Below are 26,193 nucleotides of genomic sequence, written 5' to 3'. Positions count from 1 at the left end.
CTGCTGAGATACAGGAAGGGTTGTTAGGTAATGGCCTATCATTATTTACCGCTAGCATTACTGCTATCATCCCAGTCATGTCATGGACTCCCACACCAACTGTTGGGCCAGGACCATGTATATATGGGGGCAACAGCTGGAGAACACATATGTGCCCTTGGACATTCCAGAGGTAAGTGTGTGGTACACAGTGTTCCTTGCCCTTGTACAGCCTTTTATGTGTGGGGGGGGGGGGTTCTATGCCAGTAACATAGGCTATGGCACCTTTTCAGGGATATAACTGTTAAGACGAGGGTCATTCAGTGTGATAGTGAGATGTTAGGTTAAGCAATGTTATGTACAAGATACTGTGACATTAACACAAGTGCTACTTTCTCCCCTAGGGCTTGACTACATGGTGTAATTGGAGGCTGCTGAACTACATCTGTAATTGTTGATTGTTATGTATCCTGAAGGCAAAACCTGTTTCTACTGTTGTACTAACTGAAGGCCTTGGCCTGGACAGCATAGTATGGTATATATACACATTGCTTGCATCTACTGCTTTGTGTGGGCCTTGCATTCATGACTGATTACATATTTCAAACCTTATGTGGTGTAAGTACTGGCATACATTATTGTATAGTACAGGAATAAAGGTTATCTGTGTATGCATACCTGTGTGTCGTGTCATGTCCTTTGAATTGTGGGTGGGTATATGTTTAATGTCAGTATTTTCATTGGTGAGAATGGTTGCCACACTACACATTTCACAGATGCCAGTTGAAGGGCTTGTGGCTGAGGGATATACTTTGCACCTAGTACTTCCACACTACTTCTACATATATATGGCTACTGATACCTTTTGTGTGTGTATATGTGTATGTACCTATATATATATCTCATATGGCTATATCTATCTATATGTTTCTATCTCTCTCTCTCTAAATATATATATATATATATATATATATATATATATATATATACACATACATATGAACATATGTATTGTATCTATATACAATTGATGTTATATAATTATTTGTGAGTCATACATTAATATATATCTACATATAGCTGTCTATCTGTCTACATTTACAGATGTATATCTGTCCATATGTCCATGCATGTTTGACACATATTTTGGCCTGTTCCTCATTCACTTGGCAATTGTCATGGATGATCGCAGCATTGAAGTCAGTAACTAGCCGCAACACTTTTGTGTTTCAGACTTCATCTCCTTCTACATATGTGTACTAATACATATAACTGTGTAACTAGCAACATTTAAGTGTATCAGAGCATTAGTTGACATATATCCCTATTTGTACCTACAGTGTGGCATACTTTGCCCAGACTTCTTGCATTAACAGGTTATGTGGTGTGATAATAATACATTTCATGTACTGTTGACTGATTGTGCTGCATGATATGTTTGTGAAAACATCAAGTTATGTATATGTGCCATGGTTTGTGGTAAATCACTTTGTGTATGGAGTGCAGGGTCCTGGGTTCAAGCCTTGGAGAGGCAGTTTATTTTGTTGCTTGGCAGAAGAAGGGGCATTGGCTACAGAGTGATTAAGGCACTTTTAATGGGTTGTAAGTGGGTTTGCAGTTGTAAGCGGGTTTGCGTGAGTTTGCACAATGGTAAGCACTGCAAAACGCCGCTTATGTTTCCTTACAGTCAGTTAGCTTCAAATTTCTCAACTTGTGTAGGCATAGTTTACCCCCGCACAAACCCATGCAAACCCGCTTACCGCTGCTTAATGGTGCCTACTGCCACTTACCCCCACGCTAATACCTTTAAAAGAAAAGAAAAAGGGGTTGATAGGACAGTGGTGAAAAACAGGGCACAAAGAGGGAAAGACAGTAGGGAAAATAGCTAGGCATGTGCAGGAAGGGTATAAGAAAGGTCCATAACTGCCCATTTCTTCTACAGCAACAGCTGTGCCTATACACTATATTTGCAGGTAGATTTGGACCCTCAAAGCCCTGGGAGAGAGGTGAGGATGACATATATTCATTGTGATGCCAATTAGACCAGATTACATGTGTCCAGTAGACACTTGTGTGAAATGGACAGCTATGTGTGGGGTGTGATTTTTTTGTGGGACCAGATTGCCATTTTTCTTTTTTTCAGGTGAGAGTGGGATGCTGGAGAGGGGTAGTTGGTATATTTGGGGAGGTAGGTTGGGTAGATTAACAGATAAGACACACAAGATGCATACAGGACCAGTATATGACACATGTGGGGGGTAAACACCTTGGATGGGGAGGGGTGTTTGGAAGTCGCAAGCCCATGAGCCCCCAACTGGAAACAGTGGGACTGAGGTCCCCACCCATGGGCAGTCACCACTGCACCTTCATGGCCCCGAAGGTGGCTGTACTGCGGGCTGTGTAGGAGGAGCAGGCTCACCTTCTAATAGCTCCACTCGGCCCTCAAGCTGGCGTAGCCATTCTTGATACTCCAGATCTAGCTCCTTATGCACCATGGCCTGGACCTGTTGAAGGGTGACAAGTTCCCCTCCATGCCTGCTCCCAGGGGGGGTGAGCCTCATCCCCTGCAGTGGTTCCACCCGAAGGTGGCACAGGACCCACAGAGGAGGAGGTCCCCGGCTGGGCCCCAGATGTACTGGTGCCCGGTGCCATGGCCAGTTGAGGTGGGACTGGTGAGTCTGCTGGGACCGGCCTTCCCATATGAGCTGTGTTGTTACAGTTTTATGACAGATATGGGTTAGTAACAGTCAACAGCATTCAGGATTAGTTATAACAGTATGCATAGGTATTCCCATTAACCCAACACACCAGATTTAACACAGTTGCAGACCAAGCAGAACACATGCATATATGGAACAACAGTGGTCATTACAGGTGCATGCAGGTTTCATTGATGGCAACAGGCCACCAATATGGGTGTATTTTCACATGACACATGCATAGAAACAAATGTGAATATTTATACACCATTAGGACATATGTCCCAACAAAAGTGTGGAGTCTACACATACCAGTTGAGGAGTATCATTGGGTTATTATGCACATATGATAGGGGTTAGAGAGATTTCAATTAACAACTAATATATCCTTGTAGTTTGCACAACATTCTTAGTTACTGCAGTGGTCTTTCCCTTACATGTATTATTACACTACACAATGGCCTTATATTGTACACTGGTATGTTTATAAGTTATTATATATGTGACCTGCATCTTACATACAGACGTGACAGGCTGCAGGTGTTACTGCAACATATGTTGAGTATTGCTGACATACACTTTGGGTGAGGTGCTAGAATGACAGGTTTGTTTCCATATACATTCTCTGACTATGTACACGTTTGAATATCAGTTATATGTCATTGACAGCTGCATAGATTTCTTGGAACATCACACTGGATTTTCAGGGGAACAGTGTACCAAGCTGATGATATGGGCCATTTATCTGGAAATGCTGGACAGATTGGAACAGTTGTAGGGTATGAATATGCATACAACTTACATTTTGAACATTCTAGCAAATTCTGTACTGTTGTTGGGTGTAAGTATGCATACAGCTCTCTATCTGGACATTGTATTACAATCTGTACAGTTGTGGGGTATGATTATGCATACAACTTAGTAGCACTCTCAGGATTCAAACCACTGCTGTGTGTGACAACTATTATAGCTAACATCACAGTACACTGTGCTATCATAGAATTGATGTAAAGCTTTCAAGTGTTTTCTATCTAAGTCTCCCTAACTTGTACAATATAACTGACCTCTTGGCACTTCCAACATTGTTATGTAGGACTTCATGCCCATTTTATCTGCATACCACAGTGCGGGTGACACTGCTTAAGATACAACATTATTATTTATAGTATGGAACAGATTGCCAACATATGAGAGAAGAGTCAACAGAAGCACTCCAGGGGTTACACCTTTATTCACAGACTATTACACATTTATTTCTACTGGTACAACACTTTCTAAGGCTCTTATATTTATTTGTTATGACAGTACATGCAGACTGATTACTAACCTGCCTCGGGATGCAGCCTTTGCAGTCTAGTATCATGGGCTTGCTGGTTCACAGCCCACTCATCTGCAACTGTCAGAGAAATGCAGTGATATTTAGCCATACCTATCCATAGTATACACAAGCTAGGCAATTATTTACTACTTAGTAGAATGAGTACTTGGTCCTGGGGCACTGGGCATCTGACGAGACTCCTGGATCCACTGTTCCAATACATCCCCCCTCTGCCGCTTCAGGTCAGCATGGTGGTGCCTGACCTGCTCACCAGTCCGAGGGATACCTGTGGCACTGGTGAGGTCACGGGTGAGATTGTCCCAGGCCACCTTTTTATACTGCGAGCCCTAGTCTCTGATCATGGTGTTTTACCAGGAGCCATACCATGATTTTTGACTCCTGGATGCCCCAACGCTGCACTATAAATCGAGTGCCTTCACCCACACCAGCCATTCTGCCTGCAGTAGGGAGTTGCAACCAGTTATGGGTATTATTCCCAGCTGTGGGGTTTAAATACGGACATTTTTCCACACTTCCCCATGATTGGCCAGTTTTGAAAAGGCTAAGCTATCGGCAGACCTGCTTACCTGAGGTTGGTACTGCTTAAAGAGGTACACCACTAGGCAGATTGAATTGGCTCACCTACACATTGCTTTCACTTACTAACATGAGCTGTGCTGTGGTTAGCATTGCTTAATGGTTAATTAGCACTATGTTTGCCATTTGCAATGATTTATTCTTCATTACATTTTATATATGTGTCTGGTATCCGTGATTCATGTGTACATACACTGTATCCAATAACACCTCCAATCTATGCTTACTGCAGTACTCCAGTTCACATATTTATGTTCGGTGTCAGGTTATACAACATCACACTGTACATAGATGCAGTTCACATGTTTGGTTTGATTTTCCTGTGGTGAGACTTAGTTTGCTGATGCCACATGCATATCTATTGCTATGATGGCTTGGTGGTTAACTACTGTGAGTATAGTGTACAGAGTCCTGTGATTAAGCCTTGTAGAGGCAGTTTATTTTGTTGCTGGGCAGAACATGGGCTGTTGGATCCAGAGTGATTAGGCACTTTAAAGCGGTTGTAAGCGGGTTTGTGCGGGTGTGCATGACGGTAAGCACTGCTAACCTCTGGTTACAGTTTCTTACGCTCAGTTAGCTTCTACTTTGCTTAATCTGTGTGAGCAATGCTTTACCTCCGTGCAAACGCGCTTGCACACACTTACCACTGCTTATTTGTGCTTAGACCTGCTTACTTGTGCCTTATTCATTATGAGACTTACACTTCGCATGTGCATTTCATGCAGTACTCCAGTTCACATTTAAATGTTATTATGTAAGTTATATGGCAAAACGATGTACAATTATGTTCATATACAGATTTCCCATGGAAAATAATTTGTGCTGCAGTGGGACTCGAACTGAGAATGCCTGTTTGTTAGGCGGATGCTCTAACCACTCCACTATTGCTGTGCTGCTTCATTTGCATATATGTTCCTTGTTATCCTCTTCAGCCTTTTCAGCTGCTTTAACCGTAGTTAAGTGATGGGCAAACCGGCACACCTATGGTTAGCTGTACTCGGGGTTTTAAAAAAATAAATACAAGGGTTTCTTCATTTTATTTCAATGTACTGTTGTTGCTGAACACATGGAAACTGTTGGTGGAGATATGCGGACACCTATGAGCTGTATTGCTCATTTATTTACACTTTCTTCTGTTCTACTTTGCAGGGGCATGTTTATTCTGAGAGCTCTGCTCTCAGACATGCCCCCTGCACTCGTCCACGCTCAGTGTAGGATTTGGAGCTCCGGTGGTGCACATTCATTATTATGCATGGTGTGCTGCCGTCCTCCTCTTCAACTGCCGCTTACATGCAGGACTAGTTTAGTCCTGCATGGCAGATTAGTGAATCCAGGGGTTTCTTTTCTCCATTGCTTCTGTTTCAAAGCACTGATGTACTGGGTATGCGTGGGAATGAGAGTCCCATACGCATGCGCAGTACATCAACACAAGGAAGCAGTATACCACCACTGGTGGAAGAACAGTAATGCGCCATTATACAAAGACATTATTTAAGAAAAGTAAGTATTTTTTTTCTTAAATAATGTCATTGCATAATAGCAATAACCAACTCTGTGGTTGTTGTATATTGAAGATTTACCCACAGTTGGCTTTATTTAATCACTCGGGCTTCACCCTCATGATCAAACCACACCAACCATGGGTAACTCTTCAATATACCACACCACGTTGTCAGTTATTGCTTAATTATACAATGACTGGCTATTAACATTCCAAAATGAGCACTCTGATTGGTCAGCCCAACCAGCGTGCCTATTGCAAATTGAGCATATACCAATTGAAAAAAATTCTGGTTGCCTGGACTTTCTTCTGTTAATTAATATCTGTTACAGAAACTCTACTTTTTTTATTTTAAAATAAAATAAAAATTCAAAAACCACAGACTTCAAAAGAATGAGACAGACGGGTCAGAGAAAAAAATACAAGGATAATCAGGTATATTATGCAAAACTAGAGAAACATACCTGATTATCCTTATATTTTCTCGCCTCTCCTGTACATTGAAAATCTCCCAATTTTATTTTTTTAATAAAAAACAAAAAAGCAATGAAGATCTTCCTTTCTCCATTACCTCCTTTACACAGCACTGATATATTGTGTAAGCATGGGAACAAAAGTCCCATACGTATGCACAATACATCAAGAAAGACCCAAGATACTGGGGAAAAATGTGGAAGAGCAGCACAGCACTGTTATACAAAGAAATTCCCCTGGATTCACTATGGCCTGCATGGTGTGCAGGATTAGTGCAGGAGCTCATGCAGGCAATATGTCTGCCGTGCGATCTAGGAACAGCCTGCAGGGGCGTGCACAAGAGCTCCTGCACTAATCTTGCACGGACTAAGCCCTGGTATGCAAATCACCCCATTTGCAGGAGAAATCCATGCAAATGAGATGATTTTGTAATCCAGGAAGCTTGCAATAGCCCGTGCAAGACTAGTGCTATCTGTAGAAATGTACTCAGTTAGTAACCGAGTACATTTGTACAAAATCCAAAATGGAGCTATGACAGCTCCAAATAAATCCTGCATATAATTTAGGAAGCATGCCAATGGCCAAGTATAAGGCCATTGGCATTGCAAACAATAAAAAAAAAATAAAAAATCAACTTTTATTTTTTTTCACCGATCTTGGCTGTTTAAGCATAGCAGCGGAGTGCAAACGGGATCGGGGGAAAATAAGAAAATAAACCTAAAATAAGCATTCTAACTAAAGTCAGTATTCTGCCATGCAAGTCAATGGCAGGCAGAAGACAACCTGGCCAGTAAATAGTGGTTGCTAATGGGGAGGCTCAGTGTGAGACATGTCACTATGCATTAGCAGGCAATCCTATACAAATGAGGGGAAGGTTATGCATTAGCAGGCAATCCTATGCAAATGAGGGGAAGGATAGTGAATCTGTTTTCCCCAGCATGTGAGGCAGGTCTCAACATTGTAAGGGTATGAATAGCTGGGTGCAAGGCTAGGAGGTAGATGACATCATGGGTGGATGTGTCAGGCATACTGTAAGCAGACTGCAGCCCTGTGGCTCGAGTTTGCTCATAGCTTAGCACAGCTAAGCTAGGGTGTGTGTCTAAACCTGCCTAGCACTCTCTACAAAGCCTAAGAGGGTGTGTGCGCCACGCACCGGGTTTTACATGAAGAATAAAGAAGTTAAACCAGGAAATAGCAGCAGTGTACACATTTGAGCACATGGGCTTAAACAAGGAGGCAATGGGAAGGGAAAGCAATAGTAGGAAGATATTCAAGGAGAACTAGCATAGCTAGCAGGTGAAATGTATCAGAATCAGCCAATCACACAGGCAGCAGTCTAGCCCAGCCCAGAACACTACTATAAACTAAGCAAACACCTTTCCCTCTGGTTTTTCCCACACTCTACACCACCGGTGTATACAAGAGGGGAAATTTTAACAAACAAACCTACAAAATGAGAAGGGCTGCAGCAGGCAACATAGATCAACACGTGCAAGAGGCTGAGGGTGGTGAGGATGTGAATACTGCCGAACAATCCACAGTGAGGAGACAAAGAAGAGTGTACAGACCCAGGGAAACCTACTAGGGGTTACATGAGCTAGAGATAGTGGAGCCTTATAGGGTGGACAGAGACCTCCTACAGCAAATTGTTGAGCTGTGCCGGCCACACCTGGCACACCAAACTGACTGAGGGGAACCTATCTCAGTGGATACCAAGGTATGTGTAGGCCTAAGTATACTAGCCACAGGTACCTACCAAAGCACAACTGGGGATATCATGGGGATCTCACAGGCATCAGCATTTAGAGTATTCCACCAGTTCCTGGATGCCATGTCAGCACATGCCAGTGAGCATGTATATTTCCTCAACACCCGTGAGGTGTTGACCAGCAATATGCATCTCATCCACCAAATAGCAGAATACCCAGGGGTAGTGAGTGCTATAGACTGCATGCACATACACATCAAAGCATCACCCAGTGAGCAGGGTAGGCCCTACATCAACCGCAGGGGCATCCCCTCAATCAACTGCCAGGTCATATGAGATGCCCAGGGCATTATAATGAATGTGTGTGCTGGCTGCCTTGGAAGCTATGACGATTCTCACATATGGCATCTGACGCAGTTGTACCAGAGATTTGCCAGTGGGGACATCCCCCTATGGTCACCTAGTGGGGGATGCTGGGTACACACTGGAGCCGTGGCTGATGACACCCATCAGAAATGCACACACACCTGAACAACAACGCCATAATGAGACACATGCACAGGCCAGACATATAATAGAGCATGTGTTTGGGATGCTCAGGTCATGGTTCCGGTGTCTGGACACATCCGATGGAGCCTTGCAGTATTCACCAGCTACATGTACCCAAATTGTTATGGTATGTGCTATGCTACACGATATGATCCTGTGGAAACAGTTGCAGCAGAAACAGCATGGGGCAGGGCCACACAGCCCCCCATCAATGCCAAGGCCTGCACAGGCACAGAGTGACCCAGAGGAGGAACAGCCTGAGCCTGCCCCAGTAGGCAGAAGGAGGTGTTCCCAGTATGCCCTGGCCTTGGCAAAGAGGCAACTCATAGCAGATGCACTGACACAGTAGGGACCTAGGGAATGACACCTCTCTCTGACTTGCACATACAGTAAAAGGGATGCCAAATATGACACTACCTGTGCTCAGCCATGTATAGGGAGTGTACTAGGTGCATCTGGCATAGGCAGCCCTCCAGCACCATCTGCACGTCTGGCACACCCTCAAGGTATTTCAATCAATCTACCAATTGCCAAATGGAGTAGAATCTGTAGCTATGGTATGGATGTGAGCATGCAAGGGAATTTGGTGGCTGAATGTTATGGCAGCAGAAAGTAGACATCCATAGTGGCACCATGACATTTGTAACACATACTGGAGTCACCATAGTAGCCAGTACTACACAAGGTTTCAAAACCCACTGCAGGAAATGTGCTGTGCGACATGTGTGTCCATATGACCCAAACATGCCAGTCAGGATGGTTCACATACCCATCAGCAGTCTCAAGCAGCAGGACAGGTGTAGACAAACCCAAACAGAGCCTGTGCCATGGCCCCAGAATGATGGCTATGGTTAACCCCCCCCCCAGGCCTACACAGACAGACCACAGCAGGACAGGCAGTGGGATGTTAGTTCTAAAGGGTAGGAAGTCAGGCAATAATATGTAGGGCAACCAAAGCCATGATATGTAGTACACTGGCATGCCTCTAGTCAGCATGATAGCTAGCAATACAGAATGAAATGGAGTACCTGACATACCAGTACAGTCATAGCAAATGTGTACATGTTTCTCGTGTGCCCCCCACGTCCTACATAGTAATGTAGTAACAGTCAGGTGTGCCCCCCCAACCCTGTGTAGAAATGTAGAAATAGTCAGGTGTGCCCCCTCCATCCTACATACTAATGTAATAACAGTCAGGTGTGCCCCCCACTCCTGTGTAGAAATGTGGAAACAGACAGTGTGCCCCCCCCTGCTATGCAGAAATGTAGGAATAGTCAAAGCCAAATGATCGATGGATACCCTGCAGAGACAGCATGCTTCCTGTTGGTGAACAACACAAAGGTCAGCACTGCAGCACAAACTACCTGGACATGGTCCATAAATTCAATACAGATGGCCATACTGGGCATGCTCACACACGTAGAGAAATGAAGGCAATGTCAGTCTACAACATACTGAAAGGTCATACTTGGCATGCTCACACACTTAAACACATGAAGGCCATGACTGCAAACACCAGTGTACCAGACATATCTGGCAGTTGCAGTTGTTAGTGCAGACACTCGTCAGAATGCACCACCTATGCCTTGCACACACAGTGGATTGGAATACAGACATATATGTCAGGACAACACACTATAATAAGCCAAAGGTAGATGTGTGGGAGAGGGTCACTGTGACAAGGAGCCATCTATGCCTGTCCCACCCAGCACACAGCCAAAGGGCCCCAAACACATGAGGTGCAGATGTCACTCACTGCAGATACTAGCCACCAGTATCTGTCAGCATTACAGACTATGTGGTGCATGTGCCAGCTGTGCAACATGACTTTACAAGGAAGTAGTCATCTAGCAGCTGTATACATGTACCTGTTACATATGACCCCGTGTGTGCCCGCATGTGGCGTGTCAACCCGTACATGAATGGGTTATGGCCCATGCACACACCGACCTCCCCATAGCCCTACTATGACAAGGGTAATCCAATGTGAAATACACCTTCAGGAGAGTTGTAGCTCAGTAATCTCAGTAGTGTGTCCCCTAATTCTGTACTGCTGTAATGTGAAAAACTAGTTAGGTAGGAGTTCTAACCCCCAGACTTGGCAACTATGTGTGTGTGTGTGTGTGTCTGACTGTATAGAGAGCAATGCTTTTTAGGGTACTCACACTCTTTACAATTCATGTACTCAACTTTGGCAAGGCTGCTGATGTCACCCACCTAGAAATACACCTCTGGGAAAATTGTTGCTCAATAAGCTCCATAATATGTTCTGTAATTGCATACTGTTGTAGTGTGATAAACTAGTTAGGTCGGTGTTCTAACCCCAGACTTGGCAACCGTGTGTGCATGTCTGACTGTGTAGAAAACAATGCTTTTTAGGGTACTCACACTCCTCACAATTCATATACTCAACTTTGACAAGGTTGCTGATGTCACAACCTAGAAATACACCTCCTGGAAGGTTTTAGCCCAGTAATCTCTGTAGTGCATCTAGTAACTGCAAACTACTGGAGTGTGATTTAGAACAGTGGTAGGGTTCCGTCTCCATCCATGGCAGTTCTGGAAGTTTTATGTGTGTTTCAATGTCTGTATATGGAGCAATGCATTATAGGCTAGTCACTCACAGTACATTTCAAATGCCCTACTTTGGCAATCCTGCTGATGTCATTCATTTTGAAATACACCTTTGGGGAAGAAGTTCTCTAGTAATCCCTGTGGTGTGTCCTATAACAGCTCTATGCTGTTGTAGAATCTAGAACTTGGTCAGGGGTTCTGTACCCACACATGTCTGTTGTGGATGTTTTGTGTGTATCTCACTGTCTGTGTAGGGAGCAATGCATTTTAGGATAGTCACTCGCAGTACATTTCAAATGCCCTACTTTGGTAATCCTGCTGATGTCATTCATTGTGAAATACACCTTTGGGGAAAAAGTTCTTTAGTAATCTCCATAGTGCATCTTATAATAGCTCCATGCTGTAGTGTGATATAGACCTCTGTCAGGGGTTCTATACCCACACATGTCAGTTGTGGATGTTTTTTGTGTGTCTCACTGTCTGTGTAGGGAGCAATGCATTTTAGGCTAGTCACTCACAATACATTTCAGATGCCCTACTTTGGTAATCCTGCTGATGTCATTCATTGTGAAATACACCTTTGGGGAGATAGTGCTCCAGTAATGTCTGTGGCACATACTATAACTGCATATTGCTGTCGTGTAGTAAACTAGTTAGGTAGGGGTTCTACTCCCAGACATGACAGATCTGTGTGTTTGTAACTCGTATCGTGTGTAGAGGTGGTTGTGAGTGTGTGGCCAATGTGGAATGGGTTTTGCATATTTCTTATATGGTGGCCCAACTATATATCACAATGTCCATGGTACAGGGATAACAGATGTCAGATAGCTGAGAGGCTGGGGTGCAAAGCCATACCCATACATGTGACATCAAGGCCAGGCAATCACAGTTAGCAACTCCAGTATGACCCAGAGCACACTGTCAACTCAAGTCTCATGCACACACATGCCTAGGCAGCAACCAATATGTGGGTAGTACACTGCATAATGGCCAGTGATAGTAACTATGAGCAGTGGGCTACAGAGGGCATGTCACCCTGTCCTTCTGTCCAATATGCACATACAGGCAGACAGTGCACCTCTCCCATGTTCCCAATGGACACTTGCACCACCTGTGGTGCCATCACATGTGACCCACAATGGGCATACCATGCCTGACAACATGCCCTGTATGGACAGATGCCACTGACACCAGAGAATGCTGTTGGCATGCTATCAATGTAGGTGCAGGATAAACCTGCTGGACATTACCAGTTCCTGCCACAAGTGGGCAAGACTGGCACATCTGATGATAATCTGAGTTCACAACATGGGCCAGACACCCCAGGTACAGTTCCACATGTCACTGTACATGCATGTGGAAGGTGTGCACATCCCAGACACCGTCCATGTCATGGACTAAGGAACACATACATGGCAAGTGATGCACAGCATTGGCCACACACAATAATCACCCAGGTGACTGGATGGGGGATGCAATACCCACCTGTGTGGGAAAATGCAGAAACTACAGCCCTGAGCCACAATGCAGACCATTGTCTTGTGGCCTGATACCAAGGTATACCCATCGCCTACTCTTGTATAGCCTGCTGGCACAGTCGACCACCACACACCCGTGCAGACATGCACCCATGCATGTCAGTACTGGCATACTGTGTGTTTGTGTGTGTGTTGTATGGTGTGTATGTTCACATCCATACTCACTACAACCCCCATGGGTGTACTGAAGCATGCTGTCTGATGTCAGACACCTCCTCATACCCTTTGCCCATACAACCTCTATATGACCCGTGTGGTGCATGTGATAACTGCACAGTGATGTGTTGTTGCAATTCCACTACTGCTGAGTTGTACCCCTGGCCCTGTCAAGTATGTCAATGTGTGTGTGTCCCTGTGAGAGTGTGGCTGTGTTGACGCTGGCACCTGTTCATGCAGACCAACACGTTTACGTCACCTACCGTATAGCTACCATATCCCTGTTACAGATGTCATTCACCATCACATATATGTTCTGATTGCGCCAAAACAGGTAACCCATGTGGCACATCCAATAACTACATCAAAGTGTGATAGCACTACATAGTTGTCAGAGGTTTGATATGCTGTGCTGGTAGGTGTGTGACACAAACATGCTTCAATTTTACTCTCCCACCCCTCCCTGACATGTCTTTGCCTCTGTCTGCCTCTCCCACTTCCTCTCTGGTGGATGTGGAGACCTACACCTGTTTGCTTAGTCAGCAGCATGTGTATTTTAAGTGCTGCTCATGATCAGCTGATGGCCTCTGTGCGAATTGCAGCCCACCCCTAGCTGATTGCATGTGAAACAGCTGTGGTAACATTCCCATTGCCAATTGCTTTAAAACACACTACAATATCTAGAACATCATGGTGGTGTTGGCCCTTTTCATTCACTGTGAGCAGGAACTAGAGCTGTCGTTTGGCAAACAGCATCTCAGATGGATTGGGGATTCACCTATAACAACATACACTGTGGAAAGAGGGCAACAAACAGGAGGGGGATGTGCCTGACCTGATTACAGACTGTAAGTGCTGCTGTACTGCATTTGGAGTAATGTTGGTTTAACAGTGTTTGTGTGGATATGGCTGTCACACATGTCTCAATACCTGCCATGTCAGTTCCATGTTTATGAGGACTCCCCATCTGCAGGGTCATCTGCAGTCTGGGCAGTGTTGTGCCTTTGGTTTCATGTATTATCCACGGAGCATCTATCTGTGGACTGCAGAAGGTAGTGTGAGGATTGCAGTCAGTAGATGGTGAAAGCCGTGATAGTTGCTGACGTCATATCCCTCATAGGACATATGTTGCAACAAACCCTGTTACAACACTAAATGTATGAGGTTATCACAGCAACATGTCAATATTGGCCCTGTGTATGTGCTTCCAGCCACACCTCTGTCAACCTTTGTACATAGGTCGTGCATGAAGTGGTGCATATGTGCTGTACACCATTATTAGTGTCATCATATCTGATAACAAGCCAGTGATATATCCAACTGCTCCACATGTTATGTACAGTAGGGGTTATATTACAAGACCTAACCTGGACATTCTGTGGATGTTTGTACAGTACTGAGGTCTGTGTACATATGGTGAATGTCGACAAAGAGTGTATTATTATTGTGTACTTTAGCCTGTGTACAGACTGTGGTAGATGTCATTGTTCTAGCTCCCCTCCTATCTGATGTTACATGCTTCTCCACTGTATGGTACTGTAGTGGAATACTTGTTTGTAGGTCCATACACACACATGTCCCATACCACAGACAGCCATCAGACCAAACTGTGTAGCAGCCCAGTATATGTAGGGTCAGTCTGTGAGTGGCACATATGAGGATGGTGTAGAACAGATAGTCCATATACTGTAATATTATGCTAGCTTACCATATGTGGCTGTGTTCACATTGGTTGTAGTTATGCACTTTCACACAGGTGTATCTTACCCTGTGCTGTGACATTCCTGTTGAGCCTGCTATATATGCAGGTACATGTGCATTCCCCCATAGGAGATGTAAGCCAGTGTTGAGCCAGTTGACTGTAGCCTACACAGTGCATTTTTACATGCCTAGAAGTTTACTGTACTTACCCAGTGAGATGTCATGTGCAAATACTTGTCAGATGTACTGCTGACGGGCCTCCCTTAACAGTCATGTATGTCAGACAGAGCAGTGGGATGCTGTACAGATGTATCTCAATATGCAGTGGGTAGTATGTGGCCATGGCACCCGTGTACCAGTGGTCATTAGGTGTCAGGCCAGACAGGGGTGTGTGAATGCATAACCTATGGTGGCAAATGTATACCATTCGTTATGTGTTATACCCATCTACATGGCTGTCTACATCCATATTGTCAGGTATGGTACACATGTTTTGCACTAAGGGCTTATATGTATACCTCTGGACTGTACAGAGTGTGTCAGAATTTCCACATATATTGGCCAATATCTCTGCTGCAGTCCACAGGGGAATTATGTGCTAGCAGCGGTACTTTACAATGATGTCCTTAGGATGTCTGTCAGTAGCCAATGGCACACATGTTATAAGCAGATGTGACCTCCCACACACACTATGTCTGTGAAGACAATCCCAATGACAGTAGCAATTGTCTACTAATATACCTGACATCCCCTTACACTATGACTTTGGGACTGTAGGGGCCGGGGTAGGGCTACACTCCATGTCCAGGACATATGGTGGAAATATATGTACATATACTTATCCAGATAGCCATATATATATATATATATATATATATATATATATATATATATATATATATATGATTACACATGTGTAGTACTTCCAATTACCACTGTCATTGCAGCCACCCACTATAAATCCCTACATCATGTGTGCGTAGTCCCTTAACATTTCCTGTGTGATGGATATCCTTCCTGTGGGATTCCTATTACCTAATCGAACTTCCAGAAGGTCAAACACCAGAAGTTCGAACCTGGAAGTTCAAAACGTGAAAATGTCAAAGCTGCAGAAGTCCGAATTCTTTCCCAGGGAAAGAATTCTGTTGGATGTTTCTGCGACTTCGACATTTTCTGCGCTGTGGTGCGAAGGTTACGGAACGGGTTAAGGTAAGTGTGTGATTATGATGGATGTTGGGATTAAGGTGCAGGTAAGATAAGTGTGTGATAGTGATGAACTTTAGGGTTAGGGTGCAGGTAAGGTAAGTGTGTGATAGTGACGGACTTTAGAGTTAGGGCACGGGTAAGGTAAGTGTGCAATAGTGACAGACCTTAGGGTTAGGGTTTGGGTTAAGGTTAGTGCATGGGTAGCTGTGTATGTAAGGTTTAGTGTAGGTTTATAAGGTTTATGGTGTGCTTGTGTTGTGTGTGTGTTTTTCAGAACAATGAATTTTTTCCCTGTGAAAAAAATTTGCTGTTCTGATGTTTCGATGTTATTACATTTCGATCTTCCAAGTTCGAACATCTGGTGTTTGACCTTTTGGAATTTTGATAATGTAATATGAACCCTTCCTGTGTGTGGGCATGAGTGTTCCTGGCAGCAGGTAGCAGTACCTCTTACAGGAGAACCGGCACACTCAGGGCAGCCACATATTTGTAGGAGGATCAGGAACTACAGACAGACTGCGAGTAGAGTTGTGTTATTCTTTGTATAGTACTGGTGTTACAGGGTGTGTGTACATACTAGTTTACTTTGGAATGCAGTCTGTCTGCATAGCTCACAACTGTGGGCCTATCCTCTTGCTGGCCAGAGGTATGCCTATCATGTTTTGTCTGTCCACCACACAGGTCCTGTGTCAGATATTACACTAGCAATGTGTGTGTTGAGTGCTATCAGTACATGGTTACATCCATTTCTGTTTCTAACCTCAATTCCCTGACTAAGGGTATGTTGCAGACTATCCTGTACCTTCAGCAACTTGCTTAGTGTATAGCAACAGTTGTCTACATATGTGTCTGTGTTCCAGCCTCTGTCCTCCACCTACATACCAGGCTTTGCACATACGTCATGCTGTGAGTGATTGTTCTGTAGTGGGCTGTGAATATATCACACTGCCATTGCTGCCATCAGTCCACTGCTGTTGTATCCCCCCACACATATGGTGGGGCTGGGGCCATATATGTATGGGTATCACCTACACAATACATGTGTGCCCTTATGCACTCCAGAAGCTAGTGTCTGTAACAGTGGTATATGGCCCTGTATTATTGAGTCTAGGGGGAGCACCAAAAATGACCTAGGCTGTTACAAAATGTGGGGATATCAGGGGTGAGCTGCCTTAAGGTATCTGGATGTACAGTACCATATACTTCACCTATATTTACATTACTTACATGAATTGGGTTAATGCAAGCCTACTGCCTCCTGCCATACAGACTGTTCTATTTGATGGTGTGCTCGTGATGGTGGCAGTTATGCCTTGTTATGTAACAGTTACAACCCATGTAGTCACATGACGTCTTTACCACCTACTGAGTTTGTACAGAGTGTAGATAGAGGCTGCTGAACTATACACCTGCATTACATACTGTTGACTGTTTGGTATCCTGTGGCCCAGTTTGTCTTCACTATTGTGCAAGTTGAAGGGCTTGGCCTGGACAGCAACAGTTGTGAACCTTTCCAGACTACTGTATATGTGTAACTTTTTCACAGTTGCATTACTTTGTTTATATGGTTGTCAGTGTGTGAACAGCTATATGACATGGCATATAGAACTGTAATAGTACACAATCAAAGGTTTTCCATTTCTGCAAACCTGTGTGTGGTGTTTTTCCTATGACCTCTCTGTGGGTACATGTTGCAGGCAACGATTGTCATTTGTATGGGTGGCCCATACAGTGTCCAGTTGTTCAGGTGTTAAGTGTGGGCATAGTGGCTGTTCCATATTGTGTTCACCTTCTACATATGTATCTTACTGTACGTATATCTGCGTGTGTATGTATAGTCATATGTATATCTATGTATATGTATATATATATATATATATATATATATATATATATATATATATATATATATATATATCTGCATATCTGTATCCTGGGAATGTTGATGGCCTCCACATACTACATTTCCTATGGGAGGCAGACTGTACTGCATGATATGTTACCAATACCAGCCTGACATCATACAGGTGGGTTGTAGTACTGGTAACATCTTATGCCCATGTCATGTCAGATCCTGGTTATGGGATCTGCAACACTTGGTAGTGTATTGCAGGGCAGACGTGTTTGGCTGTGGGGGGATGCCTGTTCGTACAAGACGTATAATGTGTGGGGCCTCTCAACCCCATTAACGGTGCATATGGACATTTGTGTGTTTGTTAATCTGCCATTGCTATCTACAGATGTATGGCCATATATACCTATATAGATATATACATCTGCTAACATATATATAACTATGTCCGTATATACCTACATAGATATATATCTGCGTACACATATGTAACTTGCTGTGTATATGTAGACATATAGGTGTAGACACATATCTGTGTCGATGTAGGCATTTGCATGTAGATATTATCATATATATTGATATATGTGTAAATAGTTTTAGAAATATATATATATATATATATATATATATATATATATATATATATATATATATATATATCTACATATATGGATATGTTGTATTTGTTTAGATATTAATATATTTAGACAGACATACATCTAGATATTGGTATACATTCGCTGTACTGTTGCATGACTGGACTGAATGATATGTTTCTGTAAACATGGGGTTTATTTGGATCTGGCATGGCTTAGTGGTAAATTGCTTTGTCTATGGTGTGCAGGTTCATGGGTTCAAGCCTTGCAGGAGCTGTTTATTTTGTTGCTGGCAGAACACGGCCCATTGGATACAGAGTGATTAAGGCACTTTTGAGCAGTTGGAAGTGGGTTTAAGCCTGTTTGCATGGGAGTAAGCACTGCATACACAGGTTAAGTGACTTAGAAGCTGTTTGCATGGGAGTAAGCACTGCCTACACAGGTTAAGTGACTTAGAAGCTGAGTGTAAGAAACTGTAACCAGAAGTTATCAGTGCTTACCATCACGCAAACCTGCGCAAAACAGCCAACAACTGCTTAAAAGTGCCTTAATCACTCTGTATCCAACGGCCCTTGTTCTGCCCAGCAACAAAATAAACAGCCTCTGCAAGGCAATAACCCAGGATACTGCATACCACAGCCAATGTGATTCACCATTAAGCCATGGCAGATATACAAAACCCTGATGTTTTCACAAACATAGCATACAGCAAAATAAGTCAGTACAGGGAATGTACTTATACATGTAGATGTAATAGAGGGTTCCTATCAGCATCTCGAACACTGACAATATTGAATACGATATTGTTGATGCAAGAATGCCGAAAGTGCAGAACATCGAACGGGTAAATGGAAATCTCTGTAATGGGAGATTTCCATTTACTTCAATATAGTGCGGTCTCTGAGTTGGTATATTTAAGTAGCGAGGGGTGTGGGGGATGCAGGGGGGCTTGCCCCTCTGCATGCACCCTTTAGTTTTTTTTGTTTTGTTTTGTTTTTTATCGGCATTCGAAAATTTAATAGTTCGATCATTTCAGTTCGATATTTAGTGATTCAAACTATTAAATTTTCGAAATGCTGATATAGACCCATAATAGATATATACCTCTCTTGCTATATCTATCTATCTATATATATATATATATATATATATATATATATATATATATATATATATATATATATGCATACAGCTATATATATATATACATCTAGCTATATGTCAATATATATATATATATATATATATATATATATATATATATATATATATATATATATACACAGCAATATATGTTAGTATGTATATATATATATATATATATATATATATATTTATATATATATATATATATATATATATATATATATATATATATATATATATACATATATATATATATATATATATATATATATATATATATATATAAATATATATATATATGTGTGTGTGTGTGTGTGTGTGTGTGTGTGCGTGTGTATGACAGAATCAAATGAAAGTAATCAAATGTAGTGGGACTTGATCTGATCAGAAGTGTGTCATATTAACACAATGTATTGAAATGTGACCCATCTAGGTCTATTAATGTTGGAAAGTACTTTGTTTATTTTTTTACCTATTTCATTTGACTAAGCCCAAGGTTTTTTCCCTGGCCTCCACTCTACTATTACCTCCGGTGCACTCTCCCAGCACCGGCCATATGTTGATCTCTTTGTTACGCAACCACATTGTTTCTCTCCCAATTACCCCCACCCCCCTTTCTCACTTACCTCCACAAGGTGGTCTGATTAAAACCTGTCCATCCAACCCTGACACGCCTCGATCCATAATTTCATACCCATTGCTCCATGCAACCCCCCCCCCCCACATCCACATTAACCCTCCATCCTCCAGGTGCTAGGCCAGCCTGTTCACACCTCTACACATTGACCTCTCTCCACTGCTAGGGACCCAACATGGATTCTGTCTTGACCCAAGCATATTCAGGCTTCCCTACATCCTAGTCCACATTACACACATACAATCTCTACCTTTGGAGACATGAGTTAACCCAAATAATCCATTTGTATTTGTGGGTCATCACATTTGGGACAGACCTGTCTTGGTTTCAAGATTACATTTAGTGAGTCAACAGTATTTATCCCATTGGTAGTATCTGACCACCAGTCTGAGAAGCAGTGATATGTTCCCACCCCTACCCAGCCTCATTTCCCAGTTCCACTTAACTGACGATCCAGGCCTGTCCTTCTGAGCATGTGCACTCATCTGTTGTTTTCCTGTTGTCTTCCAGGTATACGAGCTGCACACAACCCCAGTTGGCACATGACTCCTAAAAGGTAAGGTTCCAGGTATATGTGATGGACACCTCCCCTGTATACACATGACACTATAGGTTTGTTTCTGTTTCACCTTTGTAATGATAATGAAGATGCACACAGCACCTTGCAGGACGACAGGTCCAGCTTTATCATTGGACAGGAACTGTTTAGCTAATTTAAGTAAACAGCTTAAAATAATGTATGTAAACAATGTTTAAATGGTTCACCACACAAGAAGAAAATATATCCAAAAAATGACCCAGCCAGTAAATCCAATAATTTATTTTTGTAATAACAAAACTTGACTTCTCACTTCTCCAGCGCCTCGGCAAAAGCCTTTAACAGAGTATACCAATACCATTTCTCATTTCTTTTTATATAATAAAAACAGCACTAATAAAACAATTAAGAACAACTCATTACAAGAGCCATTTCCAATTAAGCTCTCTATTTAACCCCTTAGGATACAAAGTGTCAAACTTTAAAATAAAAAGTGCTTCCTTCCATTGCAATTTATTTTTTAGGCACATACCTCTTTCACAATACACTTTTTCTAAAATAGTGCCTTTTAACTTATTCCCATCACTATTATGGTACATTTTAAAGTGTAAACCTAAAGGACTTTTCACTTTTTCATTTTTAATGTTTCTTAAATGTTCTAAAAATCTAACTCGGAAACTACGTTTAGATCCCCCTATATAAAACAAATTACATTCACATTTAAGAACATAAATAATTCCTTCCGTCACACAACTGTACCTATCATTCAAATTAAATTTCTGTCCATTAATCTTATCAAAAGAATTTACTGTATAACTACATATACTGCAATGACCACAGGCTTAGCCTGGATTAGATATGTGTTTATTCATTCTTGTTGTAGGAAGAATAAACTGAGCATGCACCAACATATCTTTATTGCTCTTTCCACACTTATATGACACCATAGGTCTTTGAGGTAATAACTATCCTAAGAGAGCATCTTGTGTCAGATAGTTCCAATAGAACATAATTATTTTAACCAGCTTTTCTGTATGGACCCCATAAGTAGTCACAAAAATTACTTTATCTACTTGCTTATTATTTTTATTCTTATCTGGTCTACCTCTATACTCCACTAATTTATTAACATGGCTTTCAAGCCTAAGATTGTTTCTAGCTTGTTCTACACATTCTACACCATAACCTCTCTGTATAAATTTATTACAAATTTGTTCTATTTGTTTCTCTTTTTGTTTTATATCACTGGTTAATCTTGAAATTCGCAACAATTCATTATAGGGAAGTGCAGATATTAAGTGTGGGGGATGGCAACTAGTTCCATATATAAAATTATTTACTCCCTCAAATTTATAATGAACTGAAGTCACCACTTTATTACATTCTACTTCTAGATTTACATCTAAAAATGTCACTTTCTCACCACACTGAGCACCATCAAAATTTATACCAAAATTATTACAATCTAGTTCTTGAATGAAATTATCCACACTGGATCTACCACCTTCACATAGAAAATTAAATCATCTATGTAACGGTAGTATTCTACCACATAATTTCTGAAAAAACTCATTCTATACAAAATTTTTATTTCAAAATGTCCCATAAAAAGATTGGCATACATTGGGGCAAACACTGCCCCCATTGCTGTTCCCTTTATTTGTTGATATAAAGTACCATTAAATTCAAAACAATTATTTTTGAAACAAAACTGTACTAAATCAATTATATAATAAGCCAGTGGAGTATCTCCCAGATGAAACGTAAGAGCCTCAATATGTAATTCATGTGAAATGTTCGTATATAAATTTTTAACATCTATCACTATCCAATATCTATTGTCATTCCATTGGGTTTTTCTTACTTTCTCCAAAAAGTCAAAAGTATCTCTAATATAAGAAGACAATTTCACCACTTTAGGTAATAGTTGTTCATGTAACACAGTTCCTATATTATGAAGAAAGTAATTACATGCAGATACTATGGGGCGACCTGGGGGGGGGGTCATATTTATTTTTATGAAGTTTAGGAAGGCAATAAAATTTAACTAGTTGCCATCCACCACACTTAATATCTGCACTTCCCTATAATGAATTGTTGCGAATTTCAAGATTAACCAGTGATATAAAACAAAAAGAGAAACAAATAGAACAAATTTGTAATAAATTTATACAGAGAGGTTATGGTGTAGAATGTGTAGAACAAGCTAGAAACAATCTTAGGCTTGAAAGCCATGTTAATAAATTAGTGGAGTATAGAGGTAGACCAGATAAGAATAAAAATAATAAGCAAGTAGATAAAGTATTTTTTGTGACTACTTATGGGGTCCATACAGAAAAGCTGGTTAAAATAATTATGTTCTATTGGAACTATCTGACACAAGATGCTCTCTTAGGATAGTTATTACCTCAAAGACCTATGGTGTCATATAAGCGTGGAAAGAGCATTAAAGATATGTTGGTGCATGCTCAGTTTATTCTTCCTACAACAAGAATGAATAAACACATATCTAATCCAGGCTTTAAAGCCTGTGGTCATTGCAGTATATGTAGTTATACAGTAAATTCTTTTGATAAGATTAATGGACAGAAATTTAATTTGAATGATAGGTACAGTTGTGTGACGGAAGGAATTATTTATGTTCTTAAATGTGAATGTAATTTGTTTTATATAGCGGACTCTAAACGTAGTTTCCGAGTTAGATTTTTAGAACATTTAAGAAACATTAAAAATGAAAAAGTGGAAAGTCCTTTAGGTTTACACTTTAAAATGTACCATAATAGTGATGGGAATAAGTTAAAAGGCACTATTTTAGAAAAAGTGTATTGTGAAAGAGGTATGTGCCTAAAAAATAAATTGCAATGGAAGGAAGCACTTTTTATTTTAAAGTTTGACACTCTGTATCCTAAGGGGTTAAATAGAGAGCTTAATTGGAAATGGCTCTTGTTATGAGTTGTTCTCAATTGTTTTATTAGTGCTGTTTTTATTATATAAAAAGAAATGAGAAATGGTATTGGTATACTCTGTTAAAGGCTTTTGCAGAGGCACTGGAGAAGTGAGAAGTCAAGTTTTGTTATTACAAAAATAAATTATTGGATTTACTGGCTGGGTCATTTTTTTGAATGTTTAACTGGTTGCTTGTATTACTGAAATATATCTTTCTGAATAAGTCTTGATATTAAATAAGACAAAAGTGCTAAATAATACATGAGTTGCTGTTGTTTTCCTTTTAATTCCTTTTGAATGCTTTTCTGTCGTGAAGTTCATTCTTAGTTATATACAGATATATATCTATAGATATAATAGAGCACATAACAAAGGCATATATGACAACAGGCACTGTTAATGGGGATGAGGGGGCTCAAGCAACATACATCTTACATGTATTGATACTCTATCCCCCCAGCCAAACAGGTCTGCCCTGAAATACAGTACCAACTTGTGCAAATCCCATGACCAGGACCTGACACTACATGGCCACAAGATGTTAACAGTAAGCCATGCCACCTGTATGATGTGAGGCTGGTATCGATAACATATACAGTACAGTCTGGTTGCCATAATGAATGTACAATGTGGAAGCAATAAAACATTTCTAAGATACATATACACAGACAGAGGTAAGCAGATACATATATATGTCTAAATATATATATATATATATATATATATATATATATATATATATATATATATATATATATAGACATATATGCAACTACACATACACACACAGACGTATGTCTAGGAAGATACATAATTGGAGGGTGCACACTACACTGAACAGCCAATATGCTTACAGTTGCAACCTCATCAGATGGACAGTGTATGAGTCATCCATACCAAAGACAATTGTTGGCTGAAACATATACTCACGGAGAAGTCAAATGACGTGACACAACACGCAGGTTTGCATACGTTTTAAAGGTTTATTTGTGTACTAATACATTTGCATATGCCATGTCATATAACTCTTAGACTTTGAAATACATGCAAACAGATGAATGAAACCCTCAAACAGATCATTTATTACAGTAATCTGAAAGCGTAACATATGTTGGTGTCCACGCCAAGGCCTTCAAGTAGTACAACAGGAAAGACAGACTGGGCCACAGGATAACAATCAATCAACAGTAAGTAATACACATATATAGGCCAGCAGCCTCTAACTACACTCTGTACTCAATCCCTAGGCGGAAAAGACCTAGGTTGACTCAATGGGATGTATCTTTTACATAACAATCCATAAATGGAATCATCACAATTGCACTGACAAACAGAATAGGCTGTATGGCAGTAATCAGTAGGGCAGCAATGTTCACAAGGTGAAATGTATGGTAATGTACAGCCACATGCCTTAAGCCAGCTTACTACTGATATACCTCACATGTTGTAACACCCTAGGTTAATTATGGTGCTCCCACCCCCCTAGACTGACTTACAGGAGCATATAACAATGTTACATACACTGACATCTACACTGCAGAGGGGCACACATGTTGTTCAGATGAAGCCCACATATATATGATGCATATGTTCTGTACGCCATTATTCATTGACATTATACCTGATAACAAGCCAGTCAGATAACAGACTGCTGGACATGCTGTGTATAGTATTGACCTTTACTGAGGACATGACTTGGATAGTCTGTGGTTGTGTGTACAGTACTGAGGTCTGTGTACATAGGGCAAGAGTTTGCAACCTTCAGTATCCCAGGAGTCATGTCTGTCCCCTCTTCCACCAAAGTAAAGTCATCGGGAGCCACAACAGCTATTTGACCCCTAAAATGAAGATAATACTGCATATAAGGTTTCAAATATTGTTATACTAAATATGACAGAACTAAATGTATCAGAGCAATACCCAACATCCATCCATAATTGTGTTCCTGTGTTGGCCCTGGTTGATCTCAGTGTATGTTTGTGTCTGGGTCTGAGTGGGAGGTACGGTGCAGTGGCCATTAATCCTCAGAGGTACAGGGAGCCACTACAGCAGGTTGTAAGAGCCGCATGTGGCTCCAGAGCCACAGGTTGCAGATCCCTAAGTTAGGAATTTGACGACAGTCTGTGTATTGTGCATACGTACCTTGGAAAGTGCACAGACTGTGGTAGATGCAATTGTTCTTTGTCCTGTACTATGTGATGTTACATGCTGTTCCAGTGTATGGTACCCTATTTGCTCATATGTCTGTAGGGCCAGGCACATGTATCCCATGCCACAGACAGCCAATGGACCTCACTGTGCCACGACCAGTCTATGTTTGGTTACTGTGTGAGTGGTACATACGAGGATGGTGTTTATCAGATGGTCATTATAGTGTCATATTAAGCTTGTGTATCACATGTCGAGGCCGCTAATCGCAAGTACATGTGTATTCCCCCACAGAAAATGTAGTCCACTGTTGTGGCAGTCTGCCTGTAT

Source organism: Protopterus annectens, chromosome 3.part0 (assembly GCF_019279795.1).
Source record: "Protopterus annectens isolate FY-2018-M chromosome 3.part0, PAN1.0, whole genome shotgun sequence".
Taxonomy (NCBI): Eukaryota; Metazoa; Chordata; order Ceratodontiformes; family Protopteridae; genus Protopterus; species Protopterus annectens.
This window is presented reverse-complemented; position numbering follows the sequence as displayed.